The sequence below is a fragment of the Triticum aestivum genome, chromosome 4B, assembly GCF_018294505.1.
Source record: "Triticum aestivum cultivar Chinese Spring chromosome 4B, IWGSC CS RefSeq v2.1, whole genome shotgun sequence".
Lineage (NCBI taxonomy): Eukaryota > Viridiplantae > Streptophyta > Magnoliopsida > Poales > Poaceae > Triticum > Triticum aestivum.
The window spans coordinates 237,630,612-237,654,569 of record NC_057804.1 but is presented as its reverse complement, the minus strand read 5'-3'; positions in this window follow the sequence as shown (position 1 = coordinate 237,654,569).

The following is a 23,958-nucleotide window of genomic DNA, read 5'->3' as shown; positions in this document are numbered from 1 at the left end:
AGAAACAGCGATACTATTAAATGAACTCTGATCCTTACAAACCCCACGGGGGATGATCTTCATCTCGCGCAGGAGAAACAACTACAGGGCCCTACGGTACCGCTGGCGACGCCGGGCGGCAGCAACAGCTGCACTGCGGCCTCAGCGGGAGCTTGGCGGCACGTAGCTGTCGTCGCTCGACTCCGGAGAATCACCGGGCTCAGGAGAGTCGCTAGATTCCTAGGAATCGCCGCTGCTACAGGATGAAGCGTTGAAGGTGGCAGCAGCGTGTCCAGCGCCCGCTACGGCGTCCCTCGCGCTGTCTCCTCCGGGGCAGCATTCCATCCGCTCGCCCTCCTTGTTGAAGACCTTGAAGAACAAGGTGTCCACGCCTTCGTACTCGAAGTGGATCGCCAGGGCTCCCTCCGCTCGGCAAGCCCGGGCGATCTCGCCCCATCCTCGCGTCATGAAGACGTCTCCAGGTGGCACCACCTCGACTTCAGCCTCGGTAGCCAAGCTACGGCACCCTGCATGCTGCAGCCATAGCTCAACTACCCCCTCAGAGGCAACTCATGGGCGAAGAACCGCAGGAGTCGGATCTAGGTGTCGGGAGGTATGGCCGCCCACACCACGAACTCGCGCGAGCTACCCTCTGCGTGGGTCCATGGTGCGGTCGGCAGGGCAATGGAGGCCCTGCCATCCTCATGAGGCGCCACGCGACAGTGCACTCCATCATATTAATTGCGGAAGTATAGAGGGAGGGGGAAACCAGGCAGAGGCCTCGATTGCCAAGGCCTGGCCACCTCTCGCCCCATACCGGCATTATCAGGAAGGCGGATCTGTTTCCTTGGCGGGAGAAGGTCAGACCCCTCCCTAGGAGCCTTCCCCTTCTCTACCGCAGAGAACCTCCTGATTGGCGCCATGAGAGCAAAGTGGAGAGGAGCAGAAGCAGGCGGGAGCAAGACGATAGAGAGATGGGCAGGGGCTCCACCCGCTCTCACATTGATAACCGGGAGAAGGTAAATCATCGGCTCCCATGATTTCCAGTAATGATGATCCTCTCTGGATGCAACATGCAGTTGTCAAGTCAAGCAGTTGCCGAGGCAGCGTGGGGAAGCAGAGTCGCCTACGTACAATCAGTCGCCACGCTTCATCAAGGCTGCAGGCGGTTAGGGCCTGCGGTGCTCCGCACTTTCCCTTTGGCTTCGCCTAGAAGCCAAGTCCGAGCGCGCCTTGGGCCCGGGGGTTACAGTCGGCATCCTGGATTCGGGGGTATCCTGCCCTGCCTGCCTGCGGCCCACCGCGTGATTCCATCGACGGCCTAGTATGGCCCAGCTTCAACACCAACACCGCAAGACCCTCGCGAGGGGCCTAGCCTCACGAGGCGGATGACGCCAAGACCCCCGAAGGAAGTGGCCTCCTCAGGAGGTCTCCTGAGGGGAGGAGAGATCTATGCAAGTTATCTCATGAGGCTCGGCTGACATGAGCCATGATGATCAAGGCCAGGCGGGCACCAGGCGGGTGCAGAGCGCAGGTTTCCTCTTTGGTGCAAGGGAGGCAAGCCACAGGCGCGGAGTCCCAAGGAATTAGCCAAAGGTTTCCATTCTGGTGCAACAAGACCAAGACCGCAAGGACGACATGACGGAGGTCATCACCGAGCCCACCGCAACATCATGACCAGAGGGTTTTTCGCATGCGAAGGCTACTTCGAGATAGACTGTACTATACTACTTGTCCCCTTTCAAATCCCGCCGTTGTGGAATCCCTTCTCGCTCATATTTGGGAAGAGTACCAAGGCCACTATATATAGGACCTAGCCACCACCATAGGGAAGGGACAAAGATTAGAGTAAGTAGAGCACCATACCAGCTCAAGAACACCTCGCCTCCTGAGGCTTGTTCATCCACTGTACTAGTTCATCCATAGCCCCTCGAGGCAATCCACCACACCACACTGGATTAGGGTATTACACCACAACAGTGGCACGAACCAGTATAAATCTCTCCGTCTTTATGTCTCTTCGAGCCCGATGCGCTAGGCCTAGGAGGATCGCGAGTAGGCAGGCTGGGAAGGTTGAGATCTCCGCATGCACCCGAGAGTTCAAACCTCTCAAGGGTTGCTGGATCCCTAAATCCGACAAACACAAGTGCTCAAGGTCGACCTTCACTTCTCCAATAACTTCTCTTTCTGAAAAACTTTTTAGGCATATGGGGCAAGTGCATGTTTTTGTATTTTCATTTTTTTGATTTTTTGTATGTTTCACCCACAACTAAGCAAAACAAAAACAAAAAGGGAAAACAAAAATCTACTTAGTGAAGAAAGCAAACAAGCACACATGAGAATATCAACCCCACGCTATTGCTCGCCGGCAACGGCGCCAGAAAAGAGCTTGATAATCCCCAAGTGCAGGGAATCATCGTAGCAATTTCCAAAGGTGGAACTGATAAGCATGGAGTGTCGAACCCACAAGGAGCTAAAGGCAAGATCAATATTATCTCAAGTCCTATCTGCCACTTATACGACTCTACGTACACCAACGTTTGCTTCCAACTAGAAACGAGAAATAAAACTACGTTGTGGGTATGGATAGGATAAACTTGTATTATATCGAAGAGCTAAAATATATAAGTAGATGCTGTTATCATAAATTTAGAATATATTACTAAATATTATAAATAGCGAGTGTGGAATAATGATGGGTCGGGTGTGCGGAATTATCTAATTTCTCTTCTTGGATCATATGCACTTATGATTGGAACTCTAGCAAGCATCCGCAACTACTAAAGATCATTAAGGTAAAACCCAACCATAGCATTAAAGTATCAAGTCCCCTTTATCCCATATGTCGTGACCCACTTATCCGTGTTTATGCTTCTATCACTCAACCAACGCAGACAATAAGTAAACCATGGACATATTGCAACACCCTACAGCGGGAATCCCTCATGCTTGTGCGACACGGAGGGCACCATAGGACAACACCAAAATAAAACATACAACTCGTACCAATGTAGATCACCAATCAACCGAAAGACAAAGGATATCTACTCAAAACATCATAAGATGGCAACACATCATTGGATCATAATATGTGGCATAAAGCACCATGTTCAAGTAGGGATTATAGCGGGATGCGGGAGAGTGGACCGCGTAAAAGAGATGAGGATGGTGATGATGATGGTGATGTTGATGAAGACGATCACCGCGGTGATGATTCCCCTCCTGATGGCACTTCGGCGCCAGCGAGAGAGAGGAGGAGAGGTTCTTCGCCTTGTGCTTCCTCCTCCATGGCCTCCCCCTGATGGGGAGAGGTTCTCCCTCTAGATCTTGACCTTCATGGCAATGATGGCCCCTCCGAGATCCTTCCCCATGGACTCCGGTGATGATGGCCCCCTCCGGCAGGGTGCCGGAGAGGGCCTAGATTGATTTCTCATGGCTACAGAGGCTTGCGGCGGCAGAACTTCTGATCTAGGTTATTTTCTGGAGGTTTGGGTATTTATAGAAGAGGTTGGCGTCGGGGACAAGTCAAGGGTCCTCACAGCGTGTCCACGAGGCATAGGGGCGCACCATGATATCAAGGTTCATAGAAATATTTGAAATATCCATCCGGCAGCGATGATATCTGCCTTCCTATCCAATGTGCGCAACTGCCGGATCCGTTCTAAGATGAACGTGCGGTTGCCCAAGACTGTGAAGGAACTGTACACCCTAGTGGATAAGTGTGCATGGACAGAGGAAGGGAGAAACTTGCCCACAGAGGAAGATGGCATCGATGTTGATTCAGAAGATGATGATGAATCCACTAGTCAGAAGAAGGTTAAGAAGCGCAGCAAGAAGTGGAGGGATAAAGTAGTGTTGACTATTGAAGGGTCAGGCACCACATGTACTGGCAAGATCGCCAAGGCTGAGGCCCCCGGAAGGAGGTTGCCGTGTGCGCCGATTGTCGGGAAGCTGCAGCTGCCGAGAAGTTCGGGAAGGGAGATGGGTCGTACTGTAAGATCCACTGGACCAAAGGACATGACCTTCAGGAGTGCTATTAGGTTGAGTAGTTGGTCAAGAGACAGACAACAGAATATGAGAAGCGTGATAAGGAAAAGGTTCAGAATGTCACTGGCGGTAAGGGCCGGGGTGATGGAGCAAATCGCCCCGGCAAGCCCTTTCAAAATACAGTAAAACCCACCAGAGGCCAGGAGAAGGAAGTCCTTGATGATGAAAGTGATAAAGGGGATGAAGAGGAAACCAGTGATGCCGGTGTACAAAAGTACGGGCTCTTCTGTACCCCTTAATTGTGCACGGGCAGTCATAGCCACACCTGTGGCAGTGCCTGGCGGAGCAGTAGAAGACAAAACACTAGACTACCAAGACAACACTCAAGACAGGGAACAAAGAGCAGAGGACAGGCTGAATCTCCCCCGGCAGCATCCTTGCCGGGGCGGCGTACATAGCCCCGACAAGCTCCTTGCCGGGGCAACCTATGCAGCACCAGCAAGGCCATCACCCTTGAGGCCGAGAGTTCTGACACCGTTGACAAGGTTAAGGCCAATATTTGGGAACGCATGCATGGTAGCATGTAGATCTTCATGAAGTTTGATGGCCTGCAGGTCCACGTGGGACTTTAAGACGAAGACCCCCGGCAAGACCCATGCCGGGGACGACCGCGAGACCCTCGACAAGCCTTGCCGGGGACGATTGTTGGGTCACGGCCAGACCCACGCCGGACAAGGATTTTCCACCTCACCACCATTCCAGTGCGATGATCAGCATGCCAACTAAGAAGGCGCCTGCGTGGCGGCATGCAGATCATCATGGAGGCTCTACCACCGCGCCAACACAAGATCTAGCTAGCCAGTGTGGCACTACATGCCTCGTCAGCCTGGACGCGTGTCAAAAGCAAGGAGGGGTAATGACGGACTGGACGACTTCTGTTGCCATCCCCGATAAGTTAAGAGGGCACGTAGGCAGCATATTAAATGTGTCTGTCCTATGGTGCCGAGCGACAAGCCCGTACACTGTAGACACTTTGCACCTCTTGTGTGCCACTGTGGCAACCCCTTTGACCTATAAAAGGAGGCCCGAGGCATACTGAGAGAGGATTTAGACTTTTTGAACACTGCAGCTAGTTCAAGAACTCAAGAACACCAATACACACACAAGCAGGACCAAGGTTATACGCACCAGTGCAGCCCGAACCTGGGTAAAAATCCCCTTGTGTTGACCGGTAGACCTGCTCTTCATGCAGCTCCTCTCCCCGCCAACCGTAGAAGGGATTCCTGTGATCCCATAGGTGTTCATTTCCCCGACATCTTTGATGCGCCAGGTAGGGGGAGTTAGTTGTGAGAATCTGGTCTAGTAGTTAGCGCAACAGTTTCTTCATCGCCATGGCTCCGAAGAAGAAGACGATCACAACAGTTGGTTCATCTGGAGCCGCTCTGCCCGTGCCAGCACAGATGGGCGACATGGCAGATGCTGGTGGCTGAGGAGATCAAGATCATCTGCGCCACCCTGATACAAGAAGCCAGCCAAGTGGCGTTGTTTGCAGCTACGATGGCGATCCGCGCAGAAATAAAAAAGCTAACTCACGGCAAACCTTGACTAATTTCCTTTTTGTGCGGTTATTCCCCTCGAATGGTTTCAGTTTTTGTATGGAAAACCTGTACGCAAAGGAACCCTACCACTATTGGCAGCGCCCTTGTTCTGTTTCGAGTCTGCTCAACAGCTCAAGTGGTTGCGCCAAAAAAGGCAAGGTGGCTTGCCTGGCAGCAACACCCCCAATCAGGCTACTAACGATCCGTGCTTTGAAGCGCCCATGGCAAGGGTTAATGCGCCGACAAGCCTATCCGACTAGGCGTAGGGTGTAGTACATACAAAGAGAAATCAAACAAGGAAATAACATGCATTTAGTGCAAAGCATAGAAAAGTTATATTACATCAGTGATTGTCGCGGTTCTAACTTAAGATAAAATTGTCTTGGGTGCGAACACACAACGGCAACAGGAAATGAGGCAGCTAATCTCGGCGCTGGCCCTCCAGCCTCTTGACTGCGCCGATGCAGCTGATGATGGGCTCGATGCGCTCCTCAAGTGCCTGGAGGTCGGCACCCTCCAGTAAGCTGTCAAGCGCCTTGGCAAAGTCGACGCTGGGGTTCCAGTATGTCACCTTGGTGAGTGTCGGTGTCAAAACCGGCGGATCTCGGGTAGGGGTCCCGAACTGTGTGTCTAAGGCTAATGGTAACAGGAGGCAGGGGACACGATGTTTACCCAGGTTCGGGCCCTCTCGATGGAGGTAATACCCTACTTCCTGCTTGATTGATCTTGATGATATGAGCATTACAAGAGTTGATCTACCACGAGATCGTAAAGGCTAAACCCTAGAAGCTAGCCTATGATTATGATTGTTGTTGTCCTATGGACTAAACCCTCCGGTTTATATAGACACCAGAGGGGGCTAGGGTTACACAGAGTCAGTTACAGAGAAGGAGATATACATATCCAAATTGCCAAGCTTGCCTTCCACGCAAAGGAGAGTCCCATCCGGACACGGGACGAAGTCTTCAATCTTGTATCTTCATAGTCCAACAGTCCAGCCAAAGTATATAGTCCGGCTGTCCGAGGACCCCTTAATCTAGGACTCCCTCAGTAGCCCCTGAACCCGGCTTCAATGACGATGAGTCTGGTGCGCAGATTGTCTTCGGGATTGCAAGGCGGGTTCCTTATCTGAATACTCCATAGAAGATCTTGAACACGAGAGTCGTGTCTGGCTCTGCAAAAAAAATTCCAGATACCACCATAGAGAGAACAATATCCCACAAATCTAATCTGCTGACATCTTTTCATAGCGTGACATCACGCCATGGCCCAGTCATTATGCGAACCGTTTTTCTCCACCAGCCACTACACGTGCTGCGAGGCGGTTTTATTGGCACGTCTTGTCGAAGCAGAGATCGTGTTCCCTTTATCACTGGATTCTCATCAATACAGGTGTGGGTAACCCAACCGCGCTTGTTTAATATGACTCCTCGATTTTAGGCAAGTCCAAAATGGCCACGTGGGGGACGCTTGGTATTCGTCCCCTTTATAAGGGGTCCAAGGCCTGTCCTTATCTTCCCACGCTTGATCCTTCCCCTCCCGCACCTCGAGGTCCAATACCCAAGGCAAGCTAAGCGCTTTGGACCTTCAACCATGTCCGGATCCAACCTTCAAGGCTGGTGGATGGCCTCCTCTGTAACAGAGGAGGACATCAAGAATCTTTGGGAGGCTAGGTATCTCACCGCCGAAATCCTGCACAGGCTGTCTACTCAAGGGCAGGCCATCACCACTCCCAAACCCAACGAGAGTGTCGTATTTATTTCCCACTTCCTCCGAGGGCTAGGTTTTTGTCTTGATCCCTTCATGAGAGGGCTCATGTTCTATTACGGGCTAGATTTCCACAATCTAGCTCCGGATTCCATCCTTCACATCTCGTCGTTTATCGTCGTGTGTGAAGCCTTCCTCCGCATCACCCCCACTTCGGCCTATGGCTCAAGACCTTCAATGTGAGGCCGAAGGTGATTGACGGGCGTCACACGGAGTGCGGATGCGCTATAATAAGCAAAGGCACCGATGCCCCATGGACAAAGGGTTCCTTCACAGAAACTTATGACTTATGGTAATGGGAGTGGTTTTACATCACAGCTCCCCGAGGTACAAAGCGGGCGGCCACCCTAGCGTTCCGCTCGGGCCCTCCGCCGCAACTGGCATCATGTGTCAACAAGGGGCTGGACTGGGGGCCAACTAATGACGTGCTGACACTTCAAAGCCGCATCTGAGACCTCCTTAAGAAGGATGTCAGTCTTGTCAAGATAATGCAAGTAATGTTGGTCCGTCGGGTCCTGCCATGCCAACGTCGACCTCTTTGTATGTGGGAGTTCAACCCGGAAGGACCGCGAACCATTCAACAATTCTTCAGCGTGACGCTCAAAGAGATGTATTGGTCATTCTTCGGATCACGAATAAAGTGTCCGGACACCACCGAGGACGTGGGTCTCAACTGCAACCGTCCGGATACCCAAGTAAGTAATTCCACTACCGAACATGCCGTCCTTTATGTTTGTTATAACATCATTCTGAAAAATTGCTCTCTGCCAGGACTGGATAAGGAAGGCGGAGAGGATTAGGTGTTCGGCCCCCCTTCCCGAAGGCTCGCCGGATCCTCTATTGGTTAGGATGCTTGAGCGCACACCGTATCAGGTGCCATCAGGAGAAGATGAGGGGAGAATAGAGAAGCCACCGGTGGGCCTCATACTTTACACATCCAAATCGGGGGAGTAAGTGCCTCCGCGAAGGAGGATAATTGGGGAGGTGAATCTAAAATCCCCTCTCCTCATGGTAAGAAAAGGGCCGCCTCTGAAGACTTGGAAACGGAGGTTTCAAAACGAGGGAAGAAACCCTCGCCAGGGGCCCTTGCCCCAGAGAGCGTCCTTACCGCACAGCGCCTGCAAGGGGGCCAGCCCTCAACCGAGCTGTAAGTGCAAAAAGGTACTTTGGTAAATATATCATGTTTTGTCTCTGAGAATAATAACCGAGACATATTTGTTGCGGTCCGGCTCGTAGCCCTTCTCCACAGAGTTCGTCTTCGGGGGTTCTTCTCCGGAGATGATGGAGAGCGAAACGCCTCCTCCTGCCTCCCTGCCACATGGGGCGGACGACCCCGAGGTGTCATCACGGAGGATTTCTCCTGATCCGCCAAGGCCAGAAGTCAACACTTCGGCTGCCCGAAGTCTGGAGTATTCGGCTCCCAAAGAGAGAAACAGAAAGAGTGCGAGATTGTCTAGCACACGTCCGGACACACTGATGGGTCTTCTGGAGAGAGCAGTTGTCTCAGAGACGCATCATACCTTAATGGGGAAGGTGGTTGAGAGGATTTCATCCGCCAAAAGCGGTTTGAATGAATCTTTTACGAGTCTACTGAGAGGCTTTGAGGTACGCAAAAAATAATATATGTATTTTTGATGTTACCGCACATGCTAGGTGTGCACTGTATTGATAGTAGCCCCTGAGACTCTAGTTGCCATCCAGAGGTGGCAAACAGAGGATCATAATCCCAGGTAATGATCGCGCTGCTTTTATGTGCAGGAGGCTGATTGTTTGGCGGCTGACCGGACTGCTGATTTTGCCGAACTGAAGCGGCAACTTGACGTGGCCGATGCCAACATCATGCTTGTTAACAAGCAGCTTGACGAGGCCCAGGGTATGTATGTTCGCAAATGTTAGGAAATGGTAAGAGTAGCATGATGTTAGTATCTATGATATACTGTGACTACAGATGGAGCTGCTGCCGTAGAGACCCTTTGGGCTGAGCTTGCCCGACCCAAGGAACAAGCCCGAATAAGTGATGTGGATGCCCTGAAGGCGTTCGAAGAGTTAAGAGCCGAACAGGCTGCTCATCGCCCGAGCGAAGAAAGGATAGACAAGATGGTTGTTGAGCTGAAAGATGCCGCCGACCGCTATGAGCTCCTTGAAAAGGAAAGCCAAGCGAAAGAGGTTGACCTGAAGAAGGCCCTGGAGGCAGCCAAGGAAACCCGCTCTGAAATGAGAGGCATAAGGGAGGAGCTTCATGAAGCCAGAGATATCACGACTGGGAGGCCCTATTTGTTGCGGATGAAGTTTGGAGATCCAAAGTATGCCCCTCTGGATGAGTTGTGGAGTGTTGCGGATGCGTATGCGGACCTGGCAAAGAGTGCTGCTGATTGATAACCCACAAGTGTAGGGGATCGAACAACTTTCAAGGGTAAAGTATTCAATCCGAATTTATTGATTCGACACAAGGGGAGCCAAAGAATATTATTGAGTATTAGAAGTTGAGTTGTCAATTCAACCACACTTGGATAACTTAGTATCTGCAACAAAGTATTTAGTAGCAAAATAGTATGATAATAAAGGTAACAGTAGCAAAAGTAATATTTTTGGGTTTTGTAGTGATTGTAACAATAGCAACGGAAAAGTAAATAAGCGAGGAACAATATGTGAAAAGCTCGTAGGCAATGGATCAGTGATGGATAATTATGTCGGATGCGATTCCTCATGTAATAGCTATAACATATGGTGACACAGAACTAGCTCCAGTTCATCAATGTAATGTAGGCATGTATTCCGTAAATAGTCATACATGCTTATGGAAAAGAACTTGCATGACATCTTTTGTCCTACCCTCCCGTGGCAGCGGGGTCCTAGTGGAAACTAAGGGATATTAAGGCCTCCTTTTAATAGAGAACCGGAACAAAGCATTAGCACATAGTGAATACATGAACTCCTCAAACAACGGTCATCACCAGGAAGATCCCGATTATTGTCACTTCGGGGTTGTCGGATCATAACACATAATAGGTGACTATAGACTTGCAAGGTAGGATCAAGAACACACATATATTCATGAAAACATAATAGGTTCAGATCTGAAATCATGGCACTCGGGCCCTAGTGACAAGCATTAAGCATAGCAAAGTCATAGCAACATCAATCTCAGAACATAGTGGATACTAGGGATCAAACCCTAACAAAACTAACTTGATTACATGGTAAATCTCATCCAACCCATCACCGTCCAGCAAGCCTATGATGGAATTACTCACGCACGGTGGTGAGCATCATGAAATTGGTAATGGAGGATGGTCGATGATGACGATGGGGACGAATCCCCCTCTCCGGAGCCCCGAACGGACTTTAGATCAGCTCTCCCAAGAGAGAATAGGACTTGGCGGCGCCTCCATATCGTAAAACGCGATGAAACTTTCTCTTTGATTTTTTTCTCCACGAGACAGAATATATGGAGTTGGAGTTGAGGTCGGCGGAGCCTCAGCGGGCCCACGAGATAGGGGGGCGCACCTGGGGGGAGGGCGCGCCCCCACTCTCGTGGACAGGGTGTGGGCCCCCTGGTCTTGATTCCTTCGCCAGTATTTTTTATATTTTCCAAAAGGTGCCCTTCGCAGAGGGAAGCAGGGATTTGTAGAGGTGCTAGAGCTTGATTTTAAAAAGAGATTGAATAACATTTTGAGCGGCATACTTCCGCTGTCAACGCAACAACTATGAGATGGCTGTATCTTCCATACTACATGCATTATAGGCAGTTCCCAAATAGAATGGTAAAGGTTTATACTCCACCAACCACCAACAAGCATCAATCCATGGCTTGCTCGAAACAACGAGTGCCTCCAACTAACAACAAACCTGGGGGAGTTTTGTTTAATTATTTTGATTTGCTTTGATCTTTTTGGATCATGGGACTGGGCATCCCGGTTACCGGCCCTTTCTCGTGAATGAGGAGGGGAGTCCACTCCTCTTGAAAATAACCCACCTAGCATGGAAGATATAGGCAACCCTAGTTGTAACATGAGCTGCTCGAGCATACAAAACAGAATTTCATTTGAAGGTTGGAGTTTGGCACATACAAATTTACTTGGAACGGCAGGTAGATACCGCATATAGGAAGGTATGGTGGACTCATATGGAACAACTTTGGGGTTTAAAGAGTTTGGATGCACAAGCAGTATTCCTGCTTAGTACAGATGAAGGCTAGCAAAAGACTGGGAAGCGACCAACTGAGAGCGCGACAACAATCATAAACATGCATTAATATTAATGCACACCGAGTACAAGCATGAGTAGGATATAATCCACCATGAACATAAATATCGTGAAGGCTATGTTGATTTGTTTCAACTACATGCGTGAACATGTGCCAAGTCGAGTCACTCAATTCATTCAAAGGAGGATACCATCCCATCATACCACATCATAATCATTCTAATAGCATGTTGGCACGCGAGGTAAACCATTATAACTCATAGCTAATCAAGCATGGCACAAGCAACTATAATCTCTAAATGTCATTGCAAATATGTTTACTTCATAAGAAGTTTAATCAGGAACAATGAACTCATCATATTTACAAAAACAAGATAGGTCGAGTTCATACTAGCTTTTCTCATCTCAATAAGTCCATCATATATCGTCATTATTGCCTTTCACTTGCTCGACCGAACGATGTGTATAATAATAATAGTGCACGTGCATTGGACTAAGCTAGAATCTTCAAGCATTCAACTCAAGAGAGAAGACAAGGTAATATGGGCTCTAAGTAAAAAAAACAAGCATGCATCTGAGAGCCACTAAACATTTTCAATATGGTCTTCTACTCTCGACCCCCAAAGAAAAGAAAATAAAATAAAACTATTTACACGGGAAAGCTCCCAACAAGTAAGAAGAAGAACGAAAAATCTTTTTGAGTTTTCATTTTAATTTCTACCACAAGCATGGAAATTAAACTAACTAACTTTTTTGGTTTTTCTTAAGGTTTATCAAACACACAAGAAGAAGGCGAGAAAAAGGAAATGAAACTAGCATGGATAATACAATGAAAGAGTATGAGCATCGACGACTAGTGTGTGAACATGAATGTAAAGTTGGTGAGAAATACGTACTTCCCCAAGCTTAGGCTTTTGGCCTAAGTTGGTCTAATACCAAGGACCGCCTGGCTGATATCCATAGTTGTAACTGGGGTCGTACTGAGATGCAGCAGCAATTGCCTCCTGAGATGCAGCATGTTGCCAAGCAGCCTCCGCTCTCCCCTCGTGTTCAGCTGCTTCCTCCCCGGTAACAACATATCTTCCTTTAGCTTGATAATCAAAGAGGAGAGGAGCAGGAAGAGTAACATGGATGACGTTGTGTTTGTCATAGATTAGTTGATACTGGAGGAATTGTTCATTCCTCCTAATAAAATGATGGTTGACCATAGCATCATAATCTAAATAAGCTGGAGGTAACATCATATACCCCTCTCGTGGGGCTATACCAAGATAATTTGCCACACGGGTTGCATAAATTCCTCCAAATAAATCTCCAGCTCTACCATTATCCTGCAACCTACGTGCAACTATTGCCCCCAAGTTATAACCTTTATAACCCAACACATCACTCTTGAGGACACACAGATCAGGGACACACATATGACATGCTTCATCTTTACCGTTAATGCATCTACCAATGAAGAGAGCAAAATAATGTATAGCAGGAAAATGAATGCTCCCTATGGTAGCTTGTGCTATGTCCCTATATTCTCCCACAGTAATACTAGCAAGGAAATCTCTACATTCAGATTTGTGGGGATCATTACTATTACCCCACTGCGGAACTTTGCAAGCAATTGTAAAATCCTCTAAGTCCATGGTATAAGATGTATCATAAATATCAAATAGGACACTAGGAGATTACGTGTACAATTATATTTAAACCTCCGCACAAAGGAATCTGTCAATTGATAGTTGTCACAGCCCCAGATCAGCCCTTGTTTGTTTTTGCTTTAGCATCCATGCAACATGTTTAAATTTTATGAAATTTGAAATGGGGATGACCAAGCCCTAGCACCAAAGCATTGCAAATAGGTTCAACTTCAAAATATTTTCAAAGAACCCAAATTGGTTTGCAAAAATGTTCATGATTACTGGAAAAGGGTGAAACCATTTCCAGAGATGATGGATATTTTTCCAAGACATTTTTGGATTTTTGATTAAACCATATTGTATTTGAATTGGGGCATTTAAATACTGTTAATATTTTTAAATGCTCCAACAATTCTGAAAATAGTTGACGGCCTCTGTCATAATTCAGTTAATGTCCACAATTATTCCTAGGATTTATAAAAAATGATTTGATATTTTAAATCAAATCAAAACAAACTACAGAAAATAGAAATAGAAAAGAGGAAATAAAAGAAAGGGAGAGAAGGCCACCAGGCCACCTACCAAACTTACCTGGCACCCACTTACCTAGCCCAGCATGGCCCAGCCCATCTCCACTCCCCCTGTCGCCTTCCTCCTCTGCCAGGAGGAGGGGCACGCGCCCGGCGCGCGCGGCCACGCGCCCCGGACACCTCCTGCTTCCCGGCCACCTCCTGTTTCCCCGGCCCTCCTAGACGATGCCACGGAGACGCCCCCGACCCCTCGACCCTCTCTCACTCTCCCGTGTCTCACCCTCCGTCCCTATCCTCCTCTGCTCCCTCTCTCTCGCCCGGACCGAACGGAGCCGCCGCCACCGAAGAGCTCCCTCACGGCCACCGCCACCCCCTCTCCTCTCCGACGCGCTCCCGAGATCCGCCGGTCCTCCCTCGTCCTCCTCGTCGTCTCGCGCGACCAGAAGAGCCCCTGGATGCCGCTAGCCTCGCCGTTCCCCTCCTCGGCCACCGAGGATCGCCGTCGTCAAATTCGTCGCCGTTCGGCCTTCCTCGAGCCCGCCGTCCACCTCTACAGGATCCACGTGAGCTCCTCCGTCGTTTCCCCCTCTCCCCTGACTCGTTTTCTTCCTCTAACACCGACAACCGTCGGAGCCGAGAGCTCTTCGCCGCCGGCCATGTCGCCGCCGTAGCCTCGGTTGCCTAGAGCTGCAACCGAGCACGCAGCCGTGCTCAGTGCACCCCAGGAGGCCATAGCACCCATCCGCTCCCTCTGCTGTGCTTCCTAACGCCGACTCCGAGCTCACCCGAACTCCGGCCGCCGCCTTGGAGCTCGCCGTCGTCAGCTCCGGCCTCCCCACGACCCAGCAACCGCACCATTCGACGCGCGGGAGCAAGGGCTCTCCAACGAGCCCAAGCACGGCCTCGCCCATGCCCTGTAGCGTGTTTCCGACGGCCGCCACCGTCCCGGGCCTCGCTGGCGTCGAGACGCCGGTGGGGTTGACCCACTTGACCACGGCGGAACCCCCCTAGGTCGATGACAGGTGGGGCCAGCCCCTGTTAATTAGTTTAGGTGTTAGATTAGTTAACACTAATTAAGTTAGTTAATTATTTAAGCCACTGACATGTGGGCCCAGCCCTGCTGACATTTTCGTTAGTATTAGTTTAACCCTAATCAACCCAGTTAACTAACCTGTGTCACTGACGTGTGGACCCCACACGTCAGGTTTGACCCGAGCCAGCCCAGTTGACTCTGCTGACGTCACAGTGACGTGGTGCTGACGCCATAATTCATTTCTGGATTTATATTATTCAGGAAATTCCAGAAAATTGTAAAAACTTCTAAAAATCATAGAAATTCAACCGTAACTCCAAATGAGATAAATTATATATGAAAAATGATCAGAAAAATCCAATCTATCCATCTGTACTATTTTCATGCATGTTAGAACAACTTATAGGTGCTGTTTAGCACAAATCATATAAATGGCATCTGAATAATCACATATGGAGTTTGAATTTGAATCTTATATTCAAACCAACTTCATTTAATCTGTTGCTAGTTGCATTAGCTCAAAACACATTCATATTGCCATGTCATGAGCATGCATCATATTGTGCATTGCATTGATTGTATTTCTTCTTTGTTGCCGGTATCTGTTCCCTCCCGGTAGAGGATGTTCCGACGTTGTGATCGTTGACACTGATGAAGACTCAATGTTATCTTCAGAAGTGCCAGGCAAGCAAAACCCCCTTGGTCATTCCGAAACAATCCTACTCTCTCGCTCCTGCTCTCTTTTAATGCATTAGGACAACACCGATTCATCTGTTACTTGCTGCGGTAGCTGAACCCCTTTATCCTCTGCATGACCTGTCATTGCCACAGTAAATAGATGAAACCCACTAGCATGAGTAGGAGTTGTTTGAGCCCTGTTGTGCCTACTCATTCATGCTTGTTTGTCATGCCTGCTACTGCCTAGAGTTGTGTCAGGTCTGATTCATCGGGGATGAATCAGAGGTGTGTGAACATGTCCTACTGTGTGTGAGCTAAGTGTGTGAATACGATTTGGTAAAGGTAGCGGTGAGAGGCCATGTAGGAGTACATGGTGGGTTGTCTCATTGCAGCCATCCTCAGGAACTGAGTTCTGTGTTTGTGATCCATGATTCAGCTACTACCACGCATTGGGCCCGAAACCAATGGACCCTCTCGGCTTCTTGATCACCCTTGTCCTCTGTCCAGGAGTTGCAAGTAGTTTCTGGTGTTTGTAGTATGCTGGAGGCCGTGCGCAGCGCTGACCGTAGGGGTGGGCTGTGATGCGGTAGGCACGTGGCCGGGTAAACCGGGCGCCCGTTTGGTGTCACGGAACCCTGTACACATCATTTGGGGCTGTGAGCGAAACTCCGGCCGGATCTCCTCATGGATGGAACCCGAATAGGCGATAAACCTGGACTAGAGACTCGAGTGTTTAGGTAGGCCGTGGCCGACACCCACGTTGGGCTTCCGCTTGAAGGTTGCCGAGTACATGTCGTGTAAACGGCGGTAAGTGGTGAGAGCGTGTGTGAAGAAGTACACCCCTGCAGGGTTAACATCATCTATTCGAATAGCCGTGTCCGCGGAAAAGGACTTCTGGGTTGCTTATATCAGTTCATAGACAAGTGAAAGTGGATACCCTAAAATACGCAAGATAAGTGTGAGTGCTATGGATGGCGTTCTCGTAGGGAGACGGGAGCGGATCCATAGTGGTGTATTGATATGGTGAATATGTGGACTCGTGTGCGCCACCTCAAAAGAGTTACTTGCAGTCGTAGTTCAGGATAGCCACCGAGTCAAAGCTGGCTTGCTGCAGTTAAACCCCACCATCCCCTTTGTTGATAATGATGCATATGTAGATAGTTCTGATGTAAGTCTTGCTGGGTACATTTGTACTCACGTTTGCCTATTTATGTTTTTGCAGAGAGACTTCGGTCTCGCTAGTAGTTCCGCGTGGACTTCGATGTTTAGCTTGTTACCTCAGCTACGATCTTGTGCCTCGGCATGATTTGATAGATAGTCAGGCTTCTCAGCCTTTTCTTTGTAGATGTCTGTACTCAGACATGTTGAGCTTCCGCTTGCGCTTTGATCTGTATGCTCTGAATGTTGGGTCATGAGACTCATGTTTGTAATATCTCGCTCCTCGGAGCCTATTGAATAAATACTTGAGTCGTAGAGTCATGTTGTGATGCCATGTTGTGTTTGCACATATCGAGCATATTGTGTGTATGTTATTGAAATGCTTGGTATGTGTGGGATCTGACTATCTAGTTGTTTACCTTTAGTAGCCTCTCTTATCGGGAAATGTCTCCTAGTGTTTCCACCGAGCCATGGTAGCTTGCTACTGCTCCGGAACACTTAGGCTAGCCGGCATGTGTCCTTCTTCGTTCCTGTGTCTGTCCCTTCGGGGAAATGTCACGCGATGAATACCGGAGTCCTGTTAGCCCGCTACAGCCCGGTTCACCGGAGTCCTGCTAGCCCAGTGCTACAGCCTGGATTCACTCGCTGATGACCGACACGTTCGATGTTGGGTCATGGATGCCTGTCCCTGTAAGTTTGTGCCACTTTGGGTTTACGACTAGCCATGTCAGCCCGGGCTCCTTATCATATGGATGCTAGCGACACTATCATATACGTGTGCCAAAAGACGCAAACACTCCCGGGCAAAGGTAAGGCGACACCCGTGGGAATACCGTGCATGAGGCCGCAAAGTGATATGAGGTGTTACATGCTAGATCGATGTGGCATTGAGTCGGGGTCCTGACAATAGTACTGAGGACACTTATCTTCTAAGAAGTCCTCCAGATCAGCATTACGCACATACGCGTCAAATTCCTCCTTAAAGCATGCTTCGACCATAAAATCATCGGATGGCCACTCACAAGCTCGAACATCTGCATCCCTTGGTAATTCAACGTCTTGCTCACGTATAGCAATCTTGGGTCCTTTCTTTACCGTGGAACCACCTTGGTACATTCTCCTAGACATAATTATTTTTCTTAAAAATTTCTAAAATTTTAGTAGCTTCAAAATAAAAGTGAATAAAACTAAACAAGATTGGTAGCAACTACTCCTACAAGTGCCTAGAGCCTATATCATGCATTGGAATTGCTTGGGACCTCATAAATTCAACATGCAAGCTCAAGAACATGGTCACCTATGTAGAAAATTTTTGCAATGAATAAAGCACTAGAACAAAAACTAATTGGACCAATGGAGGAGTCACATACCGAGCAACAATCTCTCAAAGCAATTTTGTGAAAGGAGCTTTGAGCAAGGAGATCAAAAATCGCAGCAAAATGAGCTAGAACTCGTGCTTGAGCTGGATGGGGATTTTTTGGGAAGAAGATGGAGTGTGTGGGTGCTGGCATAAGTTGAGTGGGGCCACCAGGGGCCCATGAGACAGGGGGGCGCGCCCAGGGTAGGTGGGCGCGCCCTCCACTCTCGTGGCCTGGTGCTTGCCCCTCCTGCAGTGATTTCAGTGCCTAAAATCCTCAAATATTCCATAAAAAATCATACTAAATTTGCAGGGCATTTGGAGCACTTTTATTTTCAGGATATTTTTTTATGCACGGATAATTCAGAAAACAGACGGATAATACTATTTTTGCTTTATTTATTCTAAATAACAGAAAGTAAATAGAGGGTACAGAAGGTCGTGCCTTCTAGTTTCATCCATCTCATGATCATCAAAATGAATCCACTAACAAGGTTGATCAAGTCTTGTTAACAAACTTATTCCGAATAACACGGAACCGGAGAAAATCCGAATAACACTAAGTTACCTCAACGGGGATATGAAAATCCCCAACAATAAGAATATCATACTTTTTCTTGATAGTAGGGAGAGGAAATTCAAAACCTCCAATAATGATAATTGGAACTTTTCCAATAGAATTGATGCTATGGACTTGAGATTGTTTCCTTGGAACGTGTACCGTATGCTCATTACCATTAACATGAAAAGTGACATTGCCTTTGTTGCAATCAATAACAGCCCCTACAGTATTCAAAAAGGGTCCACCAAGGATAATCGACATACTATCGTCCTCAGGAATATCAAGAATAACAAAGTCCATTAAGATAGTGAAATTTGCAACCACAACAGGCACATCCTCACAAATACCGACAGCTATAGCAGTTAATTTATCAGCCATTTGCAAAGATATTTCAGTAGGTGTCAACTTACTCAATTCAAGTCTATGATATTAAGAGAGAGGCATAACACTAACAGCGGCTCCAAGATAATATAAAGCAGTTCTAACATAATTTCTTTTAATGGAGCATGGTATAGTTGGTACCCCGGGGTCTCCAAGTTTCTTTGGTATTCCACCTTTGAAAGTGTAATTAGCAAGCATGGTGGAAATTTCAGCTTCCGGTATCTTTCTTTTATTTGTAATAATATCCTTCATATATTTAGCATAAGGATTTACTTTAAACATATCAGTTAAGCGCATACGTAAGAAGATAGGTCTAATCATTTCAGCAAAGCGCTCAAAATCCTCATCATCCTTTGTCTTGGATGATTTAGGAGGAAAGGGCATGGGTTTCTGAACCCATGGTTCTCTTTCTTTACCGTGCTTCCTAGCAACAAAATCTCTCTTATCATAACGTTGATTCTTTGATTGTGGGTTATCAAGATCAACAGCAGGTTCAATCTCTACTTCCTTGTTTTTGCTAGGTTGAGCATCAACATGAACATTATCATTAACAGTATCACTAGGTTCATGTTCATCACCTGATTGTGTTTCATCATTAGAGATAGAAATATCATTGGCATTCTCAGGTGTGTCTACAGTAGGTTCACTAGAAGCATGCAAAGTCCTATCATTTTTCTTTTTCTTCTTTTTGGAAGAACTAGGTGCCTCTAAATTATTTCTCTGAGAATCTTGCTCGATTCTCTTAGGGTCGCCTTTAGGATACAAAGGTTCCTGAGTCATTCTACCAGTTCTAGTAGCCACTCTAATAGTGAAGTCATTTTTATTATTTAATTATCAAGCAAATCATTTTGAGCTTTAAGTACTTTCTCAGCTTGAGTAGCAACCATAGAAGCATATTTGCTAATGAGTTTGAGTTCACCTTTAACTCTAGCCATATTATCGCTCACGCGTACTATCTCGAAAGCATTATTCTTTAACTCTCTACCAACATAAGCATTAAAACTTTCTTGTCTATCCATAAACTCATCAAATTTATCTAAACATGGGCTTTGCAATTTAGTAGAGGGGATTTCAACTTTATCATATCTATAGAGAGAGTTTACCTCTACTACCTGTGTCGGGTTATCAAGACAATGCGGTTCTTCGACAGGCGGTATGTTAAGACCATGTATTTCTTCAATAGGTGGTAAATTCTTAACATCTTTAGCTTTAATACCTTTTTCTTTTATTGATTTCTTTGCCTCTTGCATATCTTCAGGACTGAGAAATAAAAGACCTCTCTTCTTCGGAGTGGGTTTAGGAATAGGCTCAGGAGTTGGCTCAATTGGTTCAGGAATTGCTTCAGGAATTCGCTCAGGGAGAGTCCAATTATTTTCATTAGTCAACATATTATTCAATAGTAATTCAGCTTCGTCGACTGTTCTTTCCCTGAAAACACAACCAACACAACTATCCAAGTAGTCCTTGGAAGCATCGATTAGTCCATTATAAAAGATATCAAGTATTTCATTTTTCTTAAGAGGATGATCAGGCAAAGCATTAAGTAATCGGAGAAGCCTCCCCCAAGCTTGTCGGAGACTCTCTTCTTCGATTTGCACAAAATTATATATTTCCCGCAAGGCAGTTTGTTTCTTATGAGCAGGAAAATATTTATCAGAGAAGTAATAAATCATATCCTGGCGACTACGCACACAACCAGGAGCAAGAGAATTATACCAAGTCTTAGCATCACCCTTTAATGAGAACAGAAATATCTTAAGGATGTAATAATAGCGAGATTTATCATCATGAGTAAACAGGGTGGCTATATCATTCAACTTGGTAAGATGTGCCACAACAGTTTCAGATTCAAGGCCATAAAAAGGATCAGATTCAACTAAAGTAATAATCTCAGGATCAACAAAGAACTCATAATCCATATCAGTAACGCAGATAGGTGAAGTAGCAAAAGCAGGGACATGTTTCATTCTAGCATTAAGAGACTGCTGCTTCCATTTAGCTAATAACTTCTTAATATCATATCTATCATTGCAAGCAAAGATAGCTCTAGCAGCTCCTTCATTCATAACATAACCCTCAGGAACAACAGACAATTCAAAATCATTTGGAGAATTTTCATCATCACTATCATCAATAATAGCATCTTCAATAATTTCATTCTCTCTAACCCTAGCAAGTTGTTCATCAAGAAATTCACCTAATGGCAAAGTAGTATCATGCACAGAAGTAGTTTCATCATAAGTATCATGCATAGCAGAAGTGGCATCATCAATAACATGCGACATATCAGAGTTCATAGCAGAAGGAGAATCTAGTGCAGAGCTAGATGGCAGTTCCTTACCTCCCCTCATAGTTGAGGGCAAAATCTTGGTTCTTCCTTCTTTCAAGTTCCTCATAGTGATCAACAGATATAAATCCCAAGTGACTTAATGAATAGAGCTATGCTCCCCGGCAACTATGCCAGAAATTAGTCTTGATGACCCACAAGTGTAGGGGATCACAACTGCTTTCGAGGGTAAAGTATTCAACCCAAATTTATTGATTCGACACAAGGGGAGCCAAAGAATATTATTGAGTATTAGCAGCTGAGTTGTCAATTCAACCACACCTGGATAACTTAGTATCTGCAACAAAGTATTTAGTAGCAAAATAGTATGATAATAAAGGTAACGGTAGCAAAAGTAATATTTTTGGGTTTTGTATTGATTGTAACAATAGCAACGGAAAAGTAAATAAGCAAAGAACAATATGTGAAAAGCTCGTAGGCAATGGATTAGTGATGCATAAATATGTCGGATGCGATTCCTCATGTAATAGTTATAACATAGGGTGACATAGAACTAGCTCCAGTTCATCAATGTAATGTAGACATGTATTCCGTAAATAGTCATATGTGCTTATGGAAAAGAACTTGCATGACATCTTTTATCCTACCCTCCCGTGGCAGCGGGGACCTAGTGAAACTAAGGGATATTAAGGCCTCCTGTCGGTGTCAAAACCGGCGGATCTCGGGTAGGGGGTCCCGAACTGTGCGTCTAGGCGGATGGTAACATGAGACAAGGGACACGATGTTTTTACCCAGGTTCGAGCCCTCTCGATGGAGGTAAAACCCTACTCCTGCTTGATTAATATTGATGATATGGGTAGTACAAGAGTAGATCTACCACGAGATCGGAGTGGCTAAACCCTAGAAGCTAGCCTACGGTATGATTGTTGTTCGCCCTACGGACTAAACCTCTCCGGTTTATATAGACACCGGAGAGGGCTAGGGTTACACAGAGTCGGTTACAATGGGAGGAGATCTTCATATCGTATCGCCAAGCTTGCCTTCCTCGCCAAGGAAAGTCCCATCCTGACACGGGACGGAGTCTTCAATCTTGTATCTTCATAGTCCGGGAGTCCGGCCAAAGGTCTTAGTCCGGCCATCCGGACACCCCCTAATCCAGGACTCCCTCAATAGCCCCCGAACCAGGCTTCAATGGCGACGAGTCCGGCGCGCAAGTTGTCTTCGGCATTGCAAGGAGGGTTCTCCTGCAAATTCTCTGTATCCGTCGAATAGTGTCCATCCTCTAGTGTGTGATGTCCTCCTCGGCTTCTGTGCCCCATAATGACCATCTTCCACGCGTCAAACGAATGCGAAAAGCCAGGGGGTTTTCTTTTCACTTACCCCCCCGGTTGCGTTAATGAGCCACCCATAAAAGAGACGGGGATTTAGATCCAATTCGCACCATCTTCCCTCCGCGAGTCTTCATCAGAGCGCCTCTGACAAAGATCCATTCCAACATGGCCAATCGATGCCGCTCCTCCTCTCGCCCCTCCATCCCTCGGCCCGGAGATTGGGGGCGGTGCTCCATCCCGCATAGCAAGTTAGTAGTGCTTCAGTCCAAGGGGCTTCTCCCCCCAGCATATATGGTCCCTGTTCGAGCCGGGATTTCTGCCTATAGCAGCGGAGAGTAGGCGGAGGGCGTTCCCAATCCCTCTCAAGGAGAGCGGGTATGCCTACTCCCTTATTTGATGAGAGGACTAGGATTTCCAATTCATCCGTTTCTCCGAGGATTGCTAGAGTTCTACGGCCTCCAGCTACGTAACCTCATGCCCGCCTCCATTTTGCACATCACGGGCTTCGTGGACCTCTGCGAGCTGTTCTTGGGTGTCGAGGCCCATTTTGTGCTGTGGAAGAGGTTGTTTTGCCTTGTGCCCCGTTCTCAGGAGGGGTCTATTTATCAGGTGGGCGGAGTCGAACTATGGCGCATCGCCGGGACCGGATATCTATCCGGCACCCCAAAGAGGGCGTCCGAAGACTGGCCCTCAGAGTGGTTTTATATAGATGACATCCCCCTGCCAGACCCTGTACGGGTCGGCCTCCCCGAGTTCAATAATGCCCCATTGAAGAAGCGCCTGAGTTGGCGCCCACGGAACCCTCAGAGGGAAGATGTCAGGGACGTCCTGTACCTGATGAGCCAGATAAGGTTGTTGGCTCATTCCGGATTGACCATGATTAAGGTCATGGCCATATGCATTACGCGAGGGGTGCAACCGCTTCAATACAAAGGCCACCCCATGTGGGATTTCAACGGAGAGGATGACGCTACCCGGTGCGGTCGCAAGGGGCCAGATTCGGCTTCCACTTTAACGAGAATCTTATCTGCTTTGTACAAGGGGGAAGAGGAAAATTCCTCCGTATCAACCCAGAAGGCGGATTCTCTATGTACAATCCTCCTAGTTGCGTGAGCGGACACTTTCACTTGCCTATCCGTTTTTGAAATTCCCGTAGTTCAGTACTTAGACTAGTAGTGTTTAAACGCAGGAGTTACGCCAGGCTATGAAGGTAATAAACAGCACTGCTCCACAACCCGAGGACCCGGAACGGCCCCTCGATCCGGACTCCCAAGAAGATCCAGAGTTATGCGTGGAGTTGATTGATGGAGTATTTCATCAATTGAGCAAGGATAACTCCTTAGTGGCCATCACGGCCGACTATCCCAGACTACTTCCAACCTCCAAGGTAACTAAGACCGAAGTCCCAATATTCTCATGTTTTATCTTGCATGCCGTGTACTAACAACATTTCGCAGGGTAAATCCTTAA